General features: G+C 37.7%; 1 pseudogene; it reads right to left on the reverse strand.

The window, feature by feature from the left end:
* Positions 1-2921: 2921 nt before the first annotated feature.
* On the reverse strand, positions 2922-12170 carry LOC136002093 (histone-lysine N-methyltransferase SETMAR-like; annotated as a pseudogene).
* Between the last annotated feature and the right edge of the window lie 4818 nt (positions 12171-16988).

The raw sequence follows: 16988 nt of genomic DNA on the forward strand, positions 1-16988 counted from the left end.
TGCCACGTTGCTGCAATGGGAGTACGATGTGCCCCATGCTTACAGGAACCCAGAGTCTCACAGGGCTGTGCGCTGCATCTGTTGTAGAAGGTGAAACGGTTGTTATTGAATCCATTTTTAGAGCTTGAAATGTATCAGTCAGGGTCCCCAGAATTATTTATTTGTACAAGTAAGTGTTATAATTTTAAAATTAATTTTATTTAAAGTTTTTCACCTCAATTAGGAGTTAAACATTTAAACATGAAAGTCTGTAGCCTGCTCCATGACAAAGATGACCTCCATGTCATTTGTAATATGATGACTCTGGGATCCTAAAAACAGTGTGGATTAGCATAGGTCTCCTAAATTAGAAAAGGGAGGTAATGGAATACCTTCTCTGGAGGTAGCAGGTGCGAAGTGTAGCAAAGACTGACAGAGGCCCAAGCCACATCATAAGGGGACAGCTTCGGGAGATTTTAGTTACTAAACTCTGCCTAATATTTACTTAGCTGGGTACCAACTTTGATTTCTGAAAGGCTCGTAACTTCATCAACTAAGATGAATGTGCATGAAGATGGCAAAAGTTAACCCTTGCCGATTTGCAGTGCAGAGGCAGTAAAACTTCAAATATATGATCTGTACGACTTTACACTGAAAAACAAGTGTTTTGCCCTAAGTAGTACCTGAAACCAATTTTGGTGAGTACATAGGTGAATACAAAGTAATGTTCATGTAAAAAGCTTTATGGCTTGACCAACATGCTTTAACAAACTTGTATGGCACTGGCTACAACTTCCACAGTAATCTTTCCGTTTATGTGAAAAACAAGTGTTCTTATTTGGTTAGAGATGTAATTTCTCTTTCACACGACTCCTGAAGGATTACAGGAATTTATTTTCAGTGGTTTTGGAGCAAGGGCCTCAATTTAAAAAAAAAAAAAAAGTTTAAAACTCCATAAAATTGAGACCTTTTTTCTAACTCTGAGGTTTCTTTATACCTGAAAGAAGGAAAAGGTTGCTCTCTTTATTAAATTTATTCTAGGACAACAGACGAATACAAATAACAAACAAACCAAAATTAATAATTTGGCTAATCAGAGATAATAAATTTGGGATCTGACTCACTCTTTTTGTCAGAAATATATTTATGTAAAACTATGAATAACCGAGGAGGGAACACATTACTTAAAAATTAACTCCTTGCAAATAGAGACAATTAAGTCGTTAATAGCAATGCCTGGTTTAACCAGCTGTAGTTTTATTGGTGTTGGGTGGCATATATTTCTACACCATGCTCATGGACAAATTATACAGGGAAAAACAGTATATATACATATTTGGAATAAATATTTTCAAAAGAAAAAGAGAGGGAGACAACTCCTTGAGAGCAAATGTCTATATATGATTTCACAAATAGCCAAAAATGTCACTTCTTCACTCATCTATTTAACCCTACTTTTATTTTTCTCCTTCAGCTGATTATTCTCCTTCCTAGTTCTTCATGGTTTCCCCTGTTTAAAAGAATAAACTAAGGAAAGGAAAAGCAAAAGGAAGGAGGAAGAAGAGACTGACAAAAATGTACAATGTTGGAAATGGATGTTTCATCTGTCCCTGTGTCTGCTGTCTGTCCAGGAAATACTGGCTGAGTATGTAAATGGATGGGAGGCAGAAGCAGACGTAAAAGGACATTTCGCCATTCTCCCCAGGGTGTTATTCCCCCAGTCTTCTCTCATGGACAGATGGTTCACCTCAAGGAACATCCCTGGTCTTACTTAGAGCATGGTTTCAGGGCCAGCTCTCTCCAGAGTCAGCTCTGATCCTGAAAAGGGGTGCCCCTTTTGCTCCTACCATTTTCCAACGCCACTGTTTTTGCAAGGATGGTTGCCAGCCAGAAGTTACCTGATCCATCTTGCTCTGCAGCTGCAACAACATGCCATGCAAAGGAAGTGAAGGGCCAGAACTGACCTTTTTACTAGCAATCCAGATTTTTTTTCTGGATTAAAATGCCTCTTTACCCACAGTTTCAGTGCAAGCTAATACTGCAGAATCAGTCCTTTGATGTTTTACAACCATAAATTTCTTTCCTAACAGAAATTTATATTTTCTTCTAATGAAACTTGTGAATTACTTCAATATTGTCATGTCTTTTCTACAGCTATGAATCCTGAAGAAGTTTAAGAGAGATGCCTCAAGCTAACCTGAAAGGCAGTGGCAAAGAAAAAGTAACAATTCAAAGATTCCTGTTTTTCATAACCCTTGTAATTCACTAGATTATGTTACCTTCAAGAGTTCTCCAGTCTCCCTCAGCATTAGGAATGATATCGTGGACTTTTAAAATGTGATCTAAACAAAACCAATACACTAACATACCGCTTTAAAGATTCAATTCAAAATGGACAAAGAACTTTTAAAGATTATTAAAGATTATAATTTTTTAATTAAAATCACATTTAGATGATTATGTTAAAGCAAATTTCTGTAAAAGAACAGTGTAAATGTGAAATTTTTACCTTTCATTTTCTTGTGTGTGCGTACAATAAGAAGCATTCCTTTTTTCTGTTTCAAATAGATTGTTAAACAAAACATAATAATAATGCTAATTAAGATGAAGCCTTGTGTCTGTGCTTACCCACTTTTGGTGTTTGCTTTTTTTTCTCCTCTTCATTGACATTCCAGAGTAAAGTAAACATACTTTACCTAAATCTGTAGCCAAGAGTGGGCAATAATCTAACCTTTTGGAGAGGATAATTATAGTCTTATTCACCAAACAAATTCTCCCCAAAGATTACAAAGCCAAACATGAGGGCTGAAATAGATTTTTGTAACCTGTGCCATCAAAGGCACCTTGTTAGGCTGGTGCACCTTGTTAAGTTGGTGCAAAAGTAATTACATTTTTGGACTGTACATTTTAAATCATTATAACTAGGCTCAAACACATGTTTATTAATCAAAATAGGAACCATTACAGTCAACACATTTTTGTCAACAAGAAATAAGTTTGTTTAGTCCTGTAGCTTAAAAATCCATGCTTCAGGATTCAATGAACTCCTGGAAAGCGTTTTTTGCATCCTTCTGGTTGTGGAAGCATTTTCCCTGCAAAAAGTTGTTGAGATGCTTGAAGAAGAGAGGTCAGGTGAATATGGCAGATGAGGCAAAACTCTGTAGCCCAATTCATTCAACTTTTGAAGTGCTGGTTGCACAACATGCGGTCAGGTGTTGTCATGGAGAAGAATTGGGCCCTTTCTGTTGACCGATGCTGGCTGCAGGCATTGCAGATTTCAGTGCATCTCATGGATTTGCTGAGGATGCTTCTCAGATGGAATGGTTGTGCTGTGATTCAGAAAGCTGTAGTGGATCAGACCAGCAGCAGCAGACCACCAAACAGGGACCGGGACGTATTTTTGGTGCAAGCTTGGCTTTGGGAAGTGCTTTGGAGGTTCTTCTTGGTCCAAACACTGAGCTGGTTGTCACCGGTTGTTGTATAAAATCCACTTTTCATTGCACATCACAATCCAATCAAGAAATGGTTCATTGTTGTTTCATAGAATAAGAGGATACTTCAACGATTTTTTTTAGATTTTCAGTCAGCTCATGAGGCACCCACTTATGGAGCTTTCCAATATGCTTCAAATGCCAAGTGACCATAGAATGGTCGACTTTGAGTTCTTTGGAAGCTTCTTGTGTAGTTGTTAGAGGATCAGCTTTGATGATTGCTCTCAACTGGTCGTTGTCAACTTCTGGTGGCCGGCCACTATGCTTCTCATCTTCAAGGCTCTCGTCTCCTTTGTGAAACTTCTCAAACCACCACTGCATGGTACGTTCATGAGCAGCTCCTGAGCCAAATGTGTTGTTGATGTTGTTGAGTTGTCTCCACTGCTTTATGACCCATTTTGAACTCAAATAAGAAAATCACTCGAATTTGCTTTTTGTCTAACATCATTACCACAGTCTCAAATAAATATAAAACAAACAGCAAGTAGTAAGGCAGTAGCAAAAAAATCCTCAAAACATGAAGGGAGAATAGCACATTAAAATTATGTATAACATAACCACATTTTTAAAATAATGTATTCCAATATCAAACAGCAAATTTCAACAATGCGAAAACCACAATGCCTTTTGCACCAACCTGATAATTTTTCAGAAAGCAAAGGATTGTATTAGGTTATTGACATCTATAACTTTATTAACAAGACTGAAATTTTAAAGTTCTCTTTCATGTAGCATTTTGAGACATATTTCCAATCATTTTATATACAGATTAGCATATGGGACATAATAAGGAGTTTTCTGAGCTGATTTACAGAATACTTCTGAAGTCACACAGAAATAATCTGAATCATCTCTAATGTGTAACTGGCAACATCACTCTGCATAACCTCATCTGTCCTTTTCCATAATGCCAGTGTCATAGGCTCTATCTGCAAAAATATGAAATAAGATTTGGGTGTGTCCTCATAGAGTAGACCTTATTTTCTGCTGCTTCTTTGGTTTAACAGTTAAAATCTGTGGAAGAAATTGGTTTAGATTCATTGTTTTCCAACAGTTGCCCTCCCACACCCTCCTCTCCACCCGCCAAATAATATATCATTAAAATGAAACTTTAAAAATCTTGTTAGTTCTGAAATAAATTCTTTCATTTGTAGTGGGAGGAGGGGAAATCAAGCTGGTGTAAAGGAATTAGCTTGGAGCCTGCATTTTGGTAGTTATGCCAACCTAAGCAAGAACCCTCGGTTGCTGTTCCACCACTTGTGTGCCTGCACAGTGAACTGGATCAGGAAACCAACCTGGCTGTAAAATAACCAATGTACAGCAATACTCCATATCACACTGTCTGCCTGAGAAGAGCGGTGATTCAGTTTTACAACTTTCAGAAGGCTGTCCTAGCCTACAGGATTGTCCTGTCATGTTCATTTCCTCTGGTAGAAAAAGACTGTAATTGCGTAGTGTAAAAAGGAACCAGAACAACTAAGAGAGTCCCAGAATATCTGTGTGCACCCATTAGATATTAAATCTGCATTGGCCAAGTTATCTGAGCCACTTAGAGAAGCAAGAGAGGAAGTAAGTATAGGTGCAAAAATACTTTATTTGAAAATAATACAAAATTTCATGTTACTCATTTTCTTTGTGTGGGTTAAGAGCAGTTTATGTCTTTATGTGTACCGAACATAAAACCTCGGTTACAGTAGATTAAGGCTCTGCGAATACTACAGTGGTCTGTGAATAAATCATGCTTTTACAACCTCCCTCTAAAAATGAGAGAAATCTGTTTCTGCAACCTTGTGATGTAGGTGTGAGAAAGCTTTTGACCTTTTGTTCTTTTTAGTATAAGGATGCCTACATCTTCCTTTGCATTTTCCAGTGTAATAAAGCTATTTTTCAGAAAATCGTATAAATATATGTTAAATGTTAATAGTCCGTATGATGTTTTACATAAACAACCTACTGCAAATCAATTTTTCCCAGATCTTTTAATTCATCATTTCATATGCTAAAAATGTCCTGTAAACCTTGAATGCAAAGCTGTCAAACTGGATATATAAGAACAACCGATTTAAAAAATGTTCTGAGTTTCTTTGAAAAGCAACATTTTGATACACAGTGCGTCAGTTTTGGCTTTTTTTTTTTCTTTTCCCCCAAGAATGAGGAGTCAGGTGATAAAAAAAGGAACAAGATTTTAATTCAAATGAAAATGAAGAGCAGACACTCCAGCTAACCATGTTCGCTCTGCAGCCACAGAGTAGGTAGAATTGGAGGTGGAATGAAAATAACTACACCTTCGATACAAGGAGAAACTTGAAGCAAACATTTAAGCCGTATGCTTACAATTTAGCCATTAGTGGTTGTTGCAATTTTTAATATAAATTTTATGGTGAAAACTAGTTCTATAAAACAGCAAAATCTTTTGTCTCACTGAGTCAATAATGAAAGCTTTTTTTAAAAAAAAAATTTTTTTGAAGCATAACAAATACCTTACATTTTAAAATATGGGTTACATATGAAAATACCACAAATGGTTTGGGGAACTTTAATATTTTTGTTAAAATGTTGGTTTGAAAAGTATCTTTAGCAATGTACTGCTAAAACCAGGGAAATGAAAGGTGGAAATGATTTTCACTGAAGAGTATTTTCCACTGGGGACTCCACTGGCATTCAGTTGTCTCATTTAATTATCACTTTCCTGATTCAACCATTATTCATGAGCTTCCTCGTGTTCTTAAAAAGCTCTGAGCTGTGCTTGCCAATGTTATGGCATATTATGAAGCACAGTTATGCAGCAAGAGGGAGGGGGTGATAATGCATTGCTCTATACCGCTGGCATGTTTTCTGTTTGAACTCCTCGGCTGCCAGCAGAATGCAGAGCTCTTCATTCAAAATCTACTGCTGTTTTTTAACCATTGTGCTAGTATTGCGATCCTTTGCATTGCTTCAGTAAAATACAGCAATACAGACGCAGTATGAATCATTTGCATGAAGTTTACACTAGTTTCCATTTGACTGCATTTCTCTTTTGTAATAGTGGTGAAAGAAAGACATGGAAAGAAAAGTTCCTAACAGATGCAGACAGAATACACCCGGGTAGGTTTGAGATGAATTTTAATTGGCGTCAGTTTTATCCATACATAAAGATGGGGTAAACTCATTTCCTTTCTCCATGCCCTCTCTGCCTAATTTAAGTGTCTAGATTTTTAACTGAATTATACACTACTAATTTACTAGGTTTGCATTTTTACTAAAAATACATATGTCCAAGGTAGTCAGGATAAAGATAATGATAGAAAGGCTAAATTAAAAATAACTGTTCTCCTAAATATGCCTCAAACCATGTCATAGCTAATTTAAGGGCAGGGGGGCAAGGCATGGAGCAACAGAAATGGTAAAATTTCCATTCTAAACCACTGGATTTAGTCTATAATAGTAATAATCCTGAGGAAACCAGTCATTAACGAAGTTAACAGCCAGTTTGCTAGAGTGTTATCTGCCCTTGGCTTCACCCTAGGCCATTACATCAAAACCCATAACTATTTAATAAAGATGGATTTTTTTTTTTAATTATTGCCTAAATACTGAACTGGCACTTTATAAGCATATATATGAATTTCAGAACACAGTTAAGGTGGAATATTTATCTACTGAAAGTATGGAGGCATTGCTAACACCTTCTATTTTCAGATGTGAAAGCAAAACCAGGAAAAAAGCTCAGCACGTTTCTTAGCTGTCTTGCATCAAATATACATGACAGTAAAAACTGATGCTCCCAAATTTATGCTAAGGTGAAAGGAAATACAGACCAACACTTTCTACACAGCCTGGTTGAAACACTTATTATTCCTAATTCCTTTTTCAAGCAGACCCTTTTGGTTTAAATGAAACTGTGAGGCAGTTCAAAATGAGATGCTGTTCCAATAAATTCAGCAGAGATGGCTTTACCTCAGCGGCAAACAAGTTTGAATTTGGCAGCAAATTATATACTGAGTATTTACAAAATTCTGAAGTCAAAACTTTCATCAATTCAGCGGTAACAGTAATACTACATGAGTGGGAGGTTGCTTGAATAAGTGTTATTCTCATATCTAAATACATCAACACTAATATGAGCTATGAAGAAAACAAAAAAACAAACAAACAAACAAAACCCACGGGCCATCGTCTATTCAGAATTACATCAGTGTAACTAAGAACAGAACTTGGCTCCGTGTGCTTGGCTGGGGCTGCAGTTGCTAAGACTAGGCCATGAATTGAGAAAGCTGCTGCAGCCAGCATGTGCCAGCTGAGCAAGCGCTGGGGCTGTTGCACCTCCTCTGCTCCAAAGGCTCATGGGCAAAACCACTTGCACAAAACCTACATCCCTCCCAGTGAGGACCCTTAGGACTGATTTCCGTGCTGAGTGGTCTGTACCCTGTGCTGTAGAGCAGGATATTCAGCAAGTCACACTAGGAAAGCAACACAGCACTGAAAGGGGTAAGTTTTATAGACAAAGCCCCAATAAGTTGGCGTGGTGTCGGTTTAGTTTGGAGATAGTAGCTTAGATTTTTAACATGAGCAAAAGCTGTTAGGACAGCTGTTGAACAGGACACTAAATTATTAACGGCTGGCAAGCTTCAAATAGGTGTTGCATGTTTTGCCTAAAACTTATGCCTTAATTCAAACAACTCCCTGTGGAAACCCTATGGATTTAATTGTAAATAAGTGTACCAATCATTTCTTGCTTTATACTTAATAAATGTTTTTCTGCAGATTTTTTTCATTACGTCTACTGAACGCTGCTTCCGTTCTAATTTTTGAAGTAAAAATTTTGATTTCTTGCAATTCATTTTTGCTAGCTGTCAAATGGGGCTGATCCAGTAAAAAGTTTTTCATTATTGTTCTTGTTCTGATTAATAGCTTTTGATAATGTTTAAGGCAATATCATGTGGCTTTAGGATCTATTTTATATTTGAAAGCTGATCTTTAGGATCAGTTTTTCTATTTCTTTTTTAAAAAAATTTTTTAAAATTTTATTTTAAAACAAAAAATAGCAAACCCAGAATTACTAGGCATGACAAAACAGTTCTTATTTTCAGTGTTCATTCTCTTTTTTTTCTAACGTAGGCTATGCAGTTCAATATAACTAGTACATGGCTTACTTTAAATTCAGGTTTGATATGTAAAAGAAGCCATAACAAGTACACCAACCCCTCACTTCTTCTGTTTGCTATTTTTATTTTAATCACACTTACAAGGTAATATAATATTTGGGTGGTGCAGAAGAAGTACAGAAGAATTACCTGAGCAACAAATTTACGAGTTTCAAGTACAAAGGTAAAAAGAGGTTTTATTTCGAGATTTTACACAACAATCTGTCTGCTAGACATTGCACTTTTTTCACTGATCAGCTTAGGTTTTGTACAGCTTTTCTTCCTAAGCCATTACCTTTCAATGATTATTTCTGTTTCACTAACAAATATTCATTTGCCTGAGACCTTTATTTAAAGTGTCATCAGAAGAAAATCTGGGATGACAATTGCATAAACCATCATACCTCCCTAAGGTAACAAAAACGATCCTTTTCTCTCAGATTGATAATTCATGCTTTTTCTCTGCCAAGAACCAGTACAAGTTCACTACATACTTAACTGGCTACTTTGCTTGTGCCAACATAGCTGAAACACATCACACTGATAGTTTTCCTTACATTCCATCTTATCAAATAAACACTGCTATTTGCAGGTATTTCTCAGTGACATCACAATCTGACTCTGCAGACACTGCATACTCACTAAAAATATTTCTACAACATGTATCCAGAAAACTGCACCTCCTTAAATACACAATATCACAATATTAGTAATAATCACAGTAATTAGTAATAATATTAGTATTAGAAAACTGTAATTTTCAGATCATACGGAACAAGGTATCTGGTGGAAATACGCGACCAAAACAATGTATTTGGACCATACAGAATTGAGAGGCAAAGGGGGAGCAGAGGGGAGTGGTGTTAACATAATACAGCTACAGACACAGAGAAATTGAAAGTGCAGAATTACAAACGCAGTTTTCACTGGAAACAATTTTTTTATGCTCTTCATTGCTATAGAAATGAATTTCAAATACCACACCAGTCCCTAAGAAGTCTGTCATCTCCTATGTGTTTACCCTTATCATAGGAAGTCCTATTGTGCCAGAACACAAATGTTATTCCAGAACTCTAGGCAGTCCCCTAAGTATCCGGGACTCGACCATAAAGATGTGCAAAGCGTCTTTGAACTTGATTAAAAATCCTGTAGGAAACCAGTGGAAGGTCTCCTTTGTTTGTGGTTGCTGTGCAGCCAAGGTAATGTCACAGCTTTCTGAGCTGGTTGGAGTTCCCTAACCATCCACGACTTCACATCCAGCTCTGTTTCAGGGCTGCAGTCCACTCATAGGACGTCATTCTTCTGGCAAAACTGGACGGAGTTTCCTAGGTGAAAGGAAAGGACTGAAAGCTTTTTTAATTCATACTTCTTGATCTGAGTACAACCCAGGAGCATGCATATGCTGCCCACAAACCAATGCTCGCTTGAAGAATGCTGCGGCAGGACGGCCTGTAAGTAATAATTTTTTTTGCTATCTCCAGATAGGACTCAGCTTTGGCTGGTTTTGACCAGTTCATTCCTTCCTATCCAGGCTGGCAGCCATAATGCGGTGTAGGATGAGTAGAGCTGAGCATCATGTATCTGCTGCCAGAACTTACATCCTTCTCTGCTTGTTTACAGAAATTCTGTATAGAGCTGAAGGACAACAAAACTGATGCACGTGCAGTGTAAGTTTGTAAGTCAAGCATCAAGTGACAGAGGTGCAGCTTTGCAGGCAAGACAAAGGTATGATCAATAGCTCTAAAATGCTGCTGAAAGAATTATCAGAATGATAAGAGATTTAGTGGTGCAAGAGTTACATGTCCACGGACAAAACAATATTTATCAACTTTGACTTCAGATCTTGCTCTGAAACCAAATGGTCTAAGATTGAAACTGAAACCTGGTCTTTGGCTTCTTCCTGCACAGGCAGATTTGGGAGTGAAAGGTTTGATTCAGCGTAGAAGCTGTTCAAATGTGTCACATGTGATGTGGCTGGCCAGGGGGATATGCACAAAGGAAGTGGTTTGTTGGTTTGTTTGTTTCTTTAGTGTTGGTTCAATTACTGTGTATTTGTCAAAACTGGCTTCTTCTTTAAATGACATGTCTGTCTCAATGGTATTGTTCATAAGACAAACGAAGCAGGGAAAAATCTTTTCAATTTTTGGAATGAAAAAAATAAAAAGGAAAGCGAACCTATTATAGCTTCTACAGCTTTCAAGGAACAATGTGACACAATTGTCATCTGAATAATATTTTCATTATTTGACTCCTTCAAATGATTTGATTTTTTTCTGTAATTTTGAAGTGGTATGGCAGTGCATGGCATTATTTGATTTTATTTCTTGATAACAGATTCTTTTTTTTTTAATTGTCTTCCCAATCAAAAGGAAACACTGAGTATGGAAGTCCAAAAATGTCTATAATGTATAAAAATTACCTAATCTATCTTAATAATATCCTAGCAAAGTTTTCTAACATAATACTTCCTTTTTCTCCTAAAGAGAAAGCTTTTAAAAATTAGTTTGGCACATGCAAAGTCATACAAGCATAGCATTTGCACCTTCTAGTAAGCTTTTAGATGTATGGAAATTATCGTACTGTATCATATAATGGTCTTAGACAATATTTATTCTCTAACAATGGTAAGCACTGTGCTCTTTACATGCAAATAAATAAAAATCTCAACAGCTTATGGACTTCATCGAGAGCTGAAAAACAAATTCAAAGATCTTTTCCAAATCCTAACACTTATCAGCCTTCAAAAAAATCACTGCTTCTATGGATTCCATGCTTTTTGAGTCTGGACAGAGTACTGTCACTGCTCAGGGCAGGAGGTACCTGTACAGCATATGAAAGCTCTTCTAAAATGCAAAAGGTTTACAAGAACTATTATGCAGCCTTTCAGCCCCTCAGTATTCTCTTTCTCTGGGTTCATCACAGTAGTTGCAGTGTGCTGTGCAGAGTTACAAAAGCACATATTATACAAAACATGATGTAATACAATACCAAGTAGGGCTTCACAAGATTATATAGTGCTTGTAAGGCTCTTTAATTTTATTTATTTTTTCTTTTGTGTTCCTATGTCTATCAGTACTTATCTTCCTGTTTACTCTCTATTCTGTTGTTCTGGTAAATGATTACTTTTAACACAAAAGCTGAAGTATCATGCATAATGTGGAGTAATAGGTTTCTCTGATGATCACTGTTCCCCTGCTGTAGGCTGGGGTCCCTCCCACAGGAGAGAGTCCTACATTAAGTTCTCCAAGCTGGGTCCTTCCCGTGGGCTGCAGTTCTCCACAAACTGCTCCAGCGTGGGTCCCTTCCACGGGGTGCAGTCCTTTAGGAATAAACTGCTCCAGCCTGGGTCCCCACGGGGTCACAAGTCCTGCCAGCAAACCTGCTCCAGCCTGGGCTCCTCTCTCCACAGAACCACAGGTGCTGCCAGGAGCCTGCTCCAGCACGGGCTTCCCATGGGGTCAGAGCCTCCTTCGGGCATCCACCTGCTCCAGTGTGGGGTCTTCCATGGGCTGCAGGTGGATCTCTGGTCCAGCATGGACCTCCATGGGCTGCAGGGGGCAGCCGGCCTCACCATGGTCTGCACCGCGGGCTGCAGGGGAATCTCTGCTCCAGCGCCTGGAGCACCTCCTCCCCCTCTTTTTTCAAAGATCTTGGTAACTCCACAGTTGTTTCAACTCAAGTTCACACTGGAGTTCCAGCCTGCCCAGTACAGCAGCACAGATACAGCAGCGATGCCCTGGCCATCTGCCAGCCCAGGCGCATCGCCATTGCTGTTATCAGAATGTTCCCAGGCCCTGCAGAGTAAGATGATGCAATACAGCAAGCAGCGAAAGCAAGGAGCAGCCACTAATAAGCACAAGTCTCTAATATACAGTAAGGTAAGCGAGCCTCATGGCAAGCACAGAAGCCTGCTGATTAATAGCTAAAGAGCAAAAACAGTTATAAATTTGATCTAGCACATTCCAATCAAATCTGTCATTATCTTGAACCCTTTGAGCCTTTGTTGAGTGCCTAAAATGACTGCTGTGGTTTCACTCCAGACAGCAATGAGGCTCCACGCAGCTGCTCACTCAGGCCCTGCCCTGGTGAGACAGGGGAGAGAATCAGATGAGTAGGACTGAAAAAACTCATGGGTTGAGATAAAGACAGTTTAATAAGCAAAGCAACAACTATGTGTGCAAGCAAAGCAAAACAAGGAATTAATTCACCACTTCCCAGGCAGGTGTTCAGTCATCCCCAGGACAGCAGGACTCCCTCCCCAGGACTCCATCATGTGTAACAGCTACTTGGGAAGACCAACATTGTCACTCCAAACATCCCCCCCTCCCTTCTTCTTCCCCCAGTTTATATACTGAGCATGACACCACATGGTATAGAATATCCCTTTGGTCAGTTTGGGTCAGCTGTTCCAGCTCTGTCTTCTCCCAACCACTTGTGCACTCCTCTCCTCATTGGCAAGCTAGTATAAAAAGCGAAAAAGTCCTTGACTGCTTAGCAACAACTAAAACATCAGTGTATTATCAACATTCTTCTCACTCTAAGTCCAAAACACGCCACTATAGCAGCTACCGGGAAAAAATCAACTCTATCCCAGCCAAAACCAGGACACCCACATAAGGTAATTATCTAATTTTCTGTGGCTAAAATGGCAGTGTTTACAAATCAGCTAAGTTTTGGAAAAATAACAGGGGTATGAACATTACATTATATTTATTTTGTTCTGATAGCAAGATAGTTATCTTGATAATTCTCTATTTTCATATAGATCTCTAATCTAAGGTTATAATCACTCATTTCTGAATATAGGGTTTCGTTTCTTTCTTAGTTTTACAGTGTTGAAAATTGAGTCCTGTTAGCCTGCCCCCCTGCTGTTCTTTCACGAATGTTTTCTGTATGTTTCTGTTTCTATATTTTGTCTGTTAATGGAAGTTACCATACTGTTTTCACACTCCTTAAACACTGGACTTAATACCTCTTTAGACAGTTGTCCCTTGCCCACCTGCAAAGAAAGTTTATGTGTTTTGGCATATGAGCTGTAACCCTGTGATGCAGTGGCAACCCACCATGAACCTGGGCAACTGGGATCTTGTTCTTTGTGACTGGCATCAAAAGCAAAGAGAGAGAGAGAGACTTGCATTTTTTGCTGTGTCTTACTAGCAGCAGTGGTCTCAAAGCTGTCCCTTTCAGTTGAGAGTCTTGCAATAGTTGTAAGTGTCCGGAGACTTTTCATTCACACACATGTCCCATGACAAATAGTGAAGTAGCCTTCTTAGAAATGCCTCATTTCTTTCATGGCATGTGAATGTTTTCTTTCTGGAAAAAGAGAGGATGCATCTTAAGACTGGTCACATTTCACCTGGGAAAGCTCCAAATAAGAGTGAAGTGGTTTCATGAATAGGTAAAAATCATCAGAATAATTTGCGCATACTATAGTGCAGTGTTAGCCCAGTTAATTGTTTTTTACCATGTGCCTCCACTGTCAGATACATTTTGCATGAGAGGTATTATGCAAAATATTGTGTTGCAGCCATCTCACAATAACAGCACGGAGTGCAGGACAGGCTGCTAAACTTGCCCATGCAGCAGAATAAACTTCTTACGCAGACTTAGCTCTCTGCTATCACAGCTTCACTGTTGCCAGTACCCAAAATAATTCATTTAAAGCTAGCTCTGGCATCTTTATGCTACACTGTGTCCTAGTGGGCTTTCACATTTTCCTATTCTTAGGATTTAAGCAGAAGACACCAGCTGAGAACATTTGGAGTTTGTCAGGTGCAACCGGCCATCCTGAAAACCTGAGATTTAAAGGAATATTAGCTCCTTGGCCTTGCTTGCTTGTGTTCAAGCTGTGCATTTATCCACACAGGAGCCAGCTATTCTAGAGATGCTGAGACATTTAATACTTGACATATTTAAGCATTGCCTGCTTTTATGCTAGGGTGACATATAGCAACATTAGCACAGGATGGCATATGCCTCAAGAATTCAATTTTACACCAGCATTTATTAGTTTCAATTATCTCGTATAAGAACTTCTCTTTGCACATCCGGCCACAAAAACAAGTTGTTCCATGTTCACTGTATCTAGAAGGTGTCTCCCAGACTCAGTCATAGTCATATCTTATCACTACGAGTATAACAAAAATAATTGTGGAATTAAAGCAAGCAACGTTTATTAGCTAATTGAAGTTTCTCACACAAATATTTACATATCCTATTTAAGTTATCCAAAATGTATAAAACAAAAGAAACACACAAAACAATGCCACTTTCTGTATTACACCAGCCAACATGGGAAGATTTTCTTAATATCAGAATTGTAGCTAAATAAGCATCCTGACACAGATTCTAATTCAGAAAAGCATATAACCACATATTTAATCTTAAGCATTTATATTAGTACTTTCTCAGATCACGACTTGCTAAATCTGCCTGCTTCATATAAGGAGTTGAGCTGAGGACATTTTTGCCTCTTGGGATTGGCCTATGAACTGGAAAAAAAAAATTAACTGTGTGAATTAAAGTGGCACTAATAGCTTTATATGGGAAAGAGCTTTTTTCTTAATGAAAGGGGAGCATGGATAGTCCCTTCTGCTTTTGGAGACTGTTTTTGTTATCTGATGTAACTATCTTGTTTACTTTGCATTGGCCTGTAAATGGATCACGTCAAAAATAGTGGTAAGCAATCAGTAGGCTCTTTTATTCTCTTTAAATATCTACTTTAACATTAAAAAAAAAAAATCTGCATTTTAGTATGTGTATTTTCAAAAGCCTGACTCTATTCTCATCCACTTAAAAAACTAGGCCAACAATGGGCACTTTGAACATTCCTGGCCTTAATGCTTGGACAGTGTCTAAGCATTTTTTTTTCCAGCTACCTGAAAATATGTGTATTTTGGAACATAAATTTTAAAGGTTAACTATGCTGAAAGCAATTTTAGTTGCCACCATAAAAATGGGAGGTAACTGACTGTATACACTTCTCAAAGTATTACCAGTATATGCAATATGAACAGGTTGCACCTGTTCACTAGGTGTTATTTACTGCTTTTTTTTTAGTAACACTTTACAAATACAGGGAAAAAAAATTAAAAAAAAAAAAAAGGAAGAAATAATAACTTTGTATATAACTCTGGAGTATCTGGAATATTGTCATGTACATGTGTATTCCATGAAGGAAAGGACTCTTTCTATATCAGGTCATTCCCTAAGTACCTTCAGTCTGGAAAGAAAGAAGGGGAGAAAGAGAGAGAGAAAGAAAGAGAGAGAAAGAGAGAGAGAAAGGGAGAAAGAGAGAGAGAAAGAGAAAGAAAGAAGAGAGGAAGAGAGAGAGAAAGAGAGCAAGAAAGAGAGAAAGAAAGCGAGAGAGAGAGAGAAAGACAAAGAGAGAAAGAGAGAAAGAGAGAAAGAGAAAGAGAGAAAGACAGAAAGCAAGCAAGCAAGAAAGCAAGCAAGCAAGTAAGAAAGAAAGAAGGAGTAAAAGCAAGTGTAATAAAGTTAGAAGAAACTGAAAAGCCGCTTTAGAATAGAAGCCCTTAAGCATCCTTAACTGTAGCTGTTGCTATGAGCTACAACTAAAGCTGCAAAGTGTAGAGGTAGACTCAACATGCACGGGAGATTAGTCTAAAACAGAACTCCAGATATGAATACCTCAAAAGCCACAAGAAGAGCAAAATATAGAAACCTAAACATTTTTTGGTTCAGTAAAAATTTGAAAAAAATTATGTATTCAGTTTAAAACCATGGAATACCGCCATCCAAACTATTTTTTTTTTGTGGGTACTAATTTATTGTAATATAATAATAAATTAATGTCCAGGATGTTAGGCCCTCCAAATTTTTCAAAAACTTTTTGTTTCATACTCCTGTCATTTTTTGTATGCCAGATTACAATTTCAGTCATAACCTGTGTTGAAATGAATTCAAAGTGTTACTGTTTCCTTTACTTCACCTTTTTCAGAGGAGAATTACTAATAAGAATGTGCTTTTTGATCCTCTTCATAGTGAAGTATTGATTTTAAATATCTAGTTCATCAAAATGGACTGAACTAAAAGCCATGATTTTCTAAAAAGACATTAGCTCAGAAATAATACAGCTATGTATTTTGTACACAATGAAAGAAAATTAATTAATATTTTAAAATAGACTTTTTGACCTTCTTTGATTTTAAAATGTAAAACCGTAGTGCACAAATATGAACATGAAAACTGGGATTTCACCAGAAAATAAATTTGTTTCCTGATAAATATCTGTATTTTGAGTTTTGCTTTCTTCCAGTGAAACAGCATTAAAAATTAAAAAAGTCAGATTGCTTCCATGAGGCACATATAATGTTTAGCTGGGAGATCAGCATCCATTTAAAGTGGAAAATCCTTGGTTATAATATATCCT

The sequence above is a fragment of the Caloenas nicobarica genome, chromosome Z, assembly GCF_036013445.1.
Source record: "Caloenas nicobarica isolate bCalNic1 chromosome Z, bCalNic1.hap1, whole genome shotgun sequence".
NCBI classification, from domain to species: domain Eukaryota; kingdom Metazoa; phylum Chordata; class Aves; order Columbiformes; family Columbidae; genus Caloenas; species Caloenas nicobarica.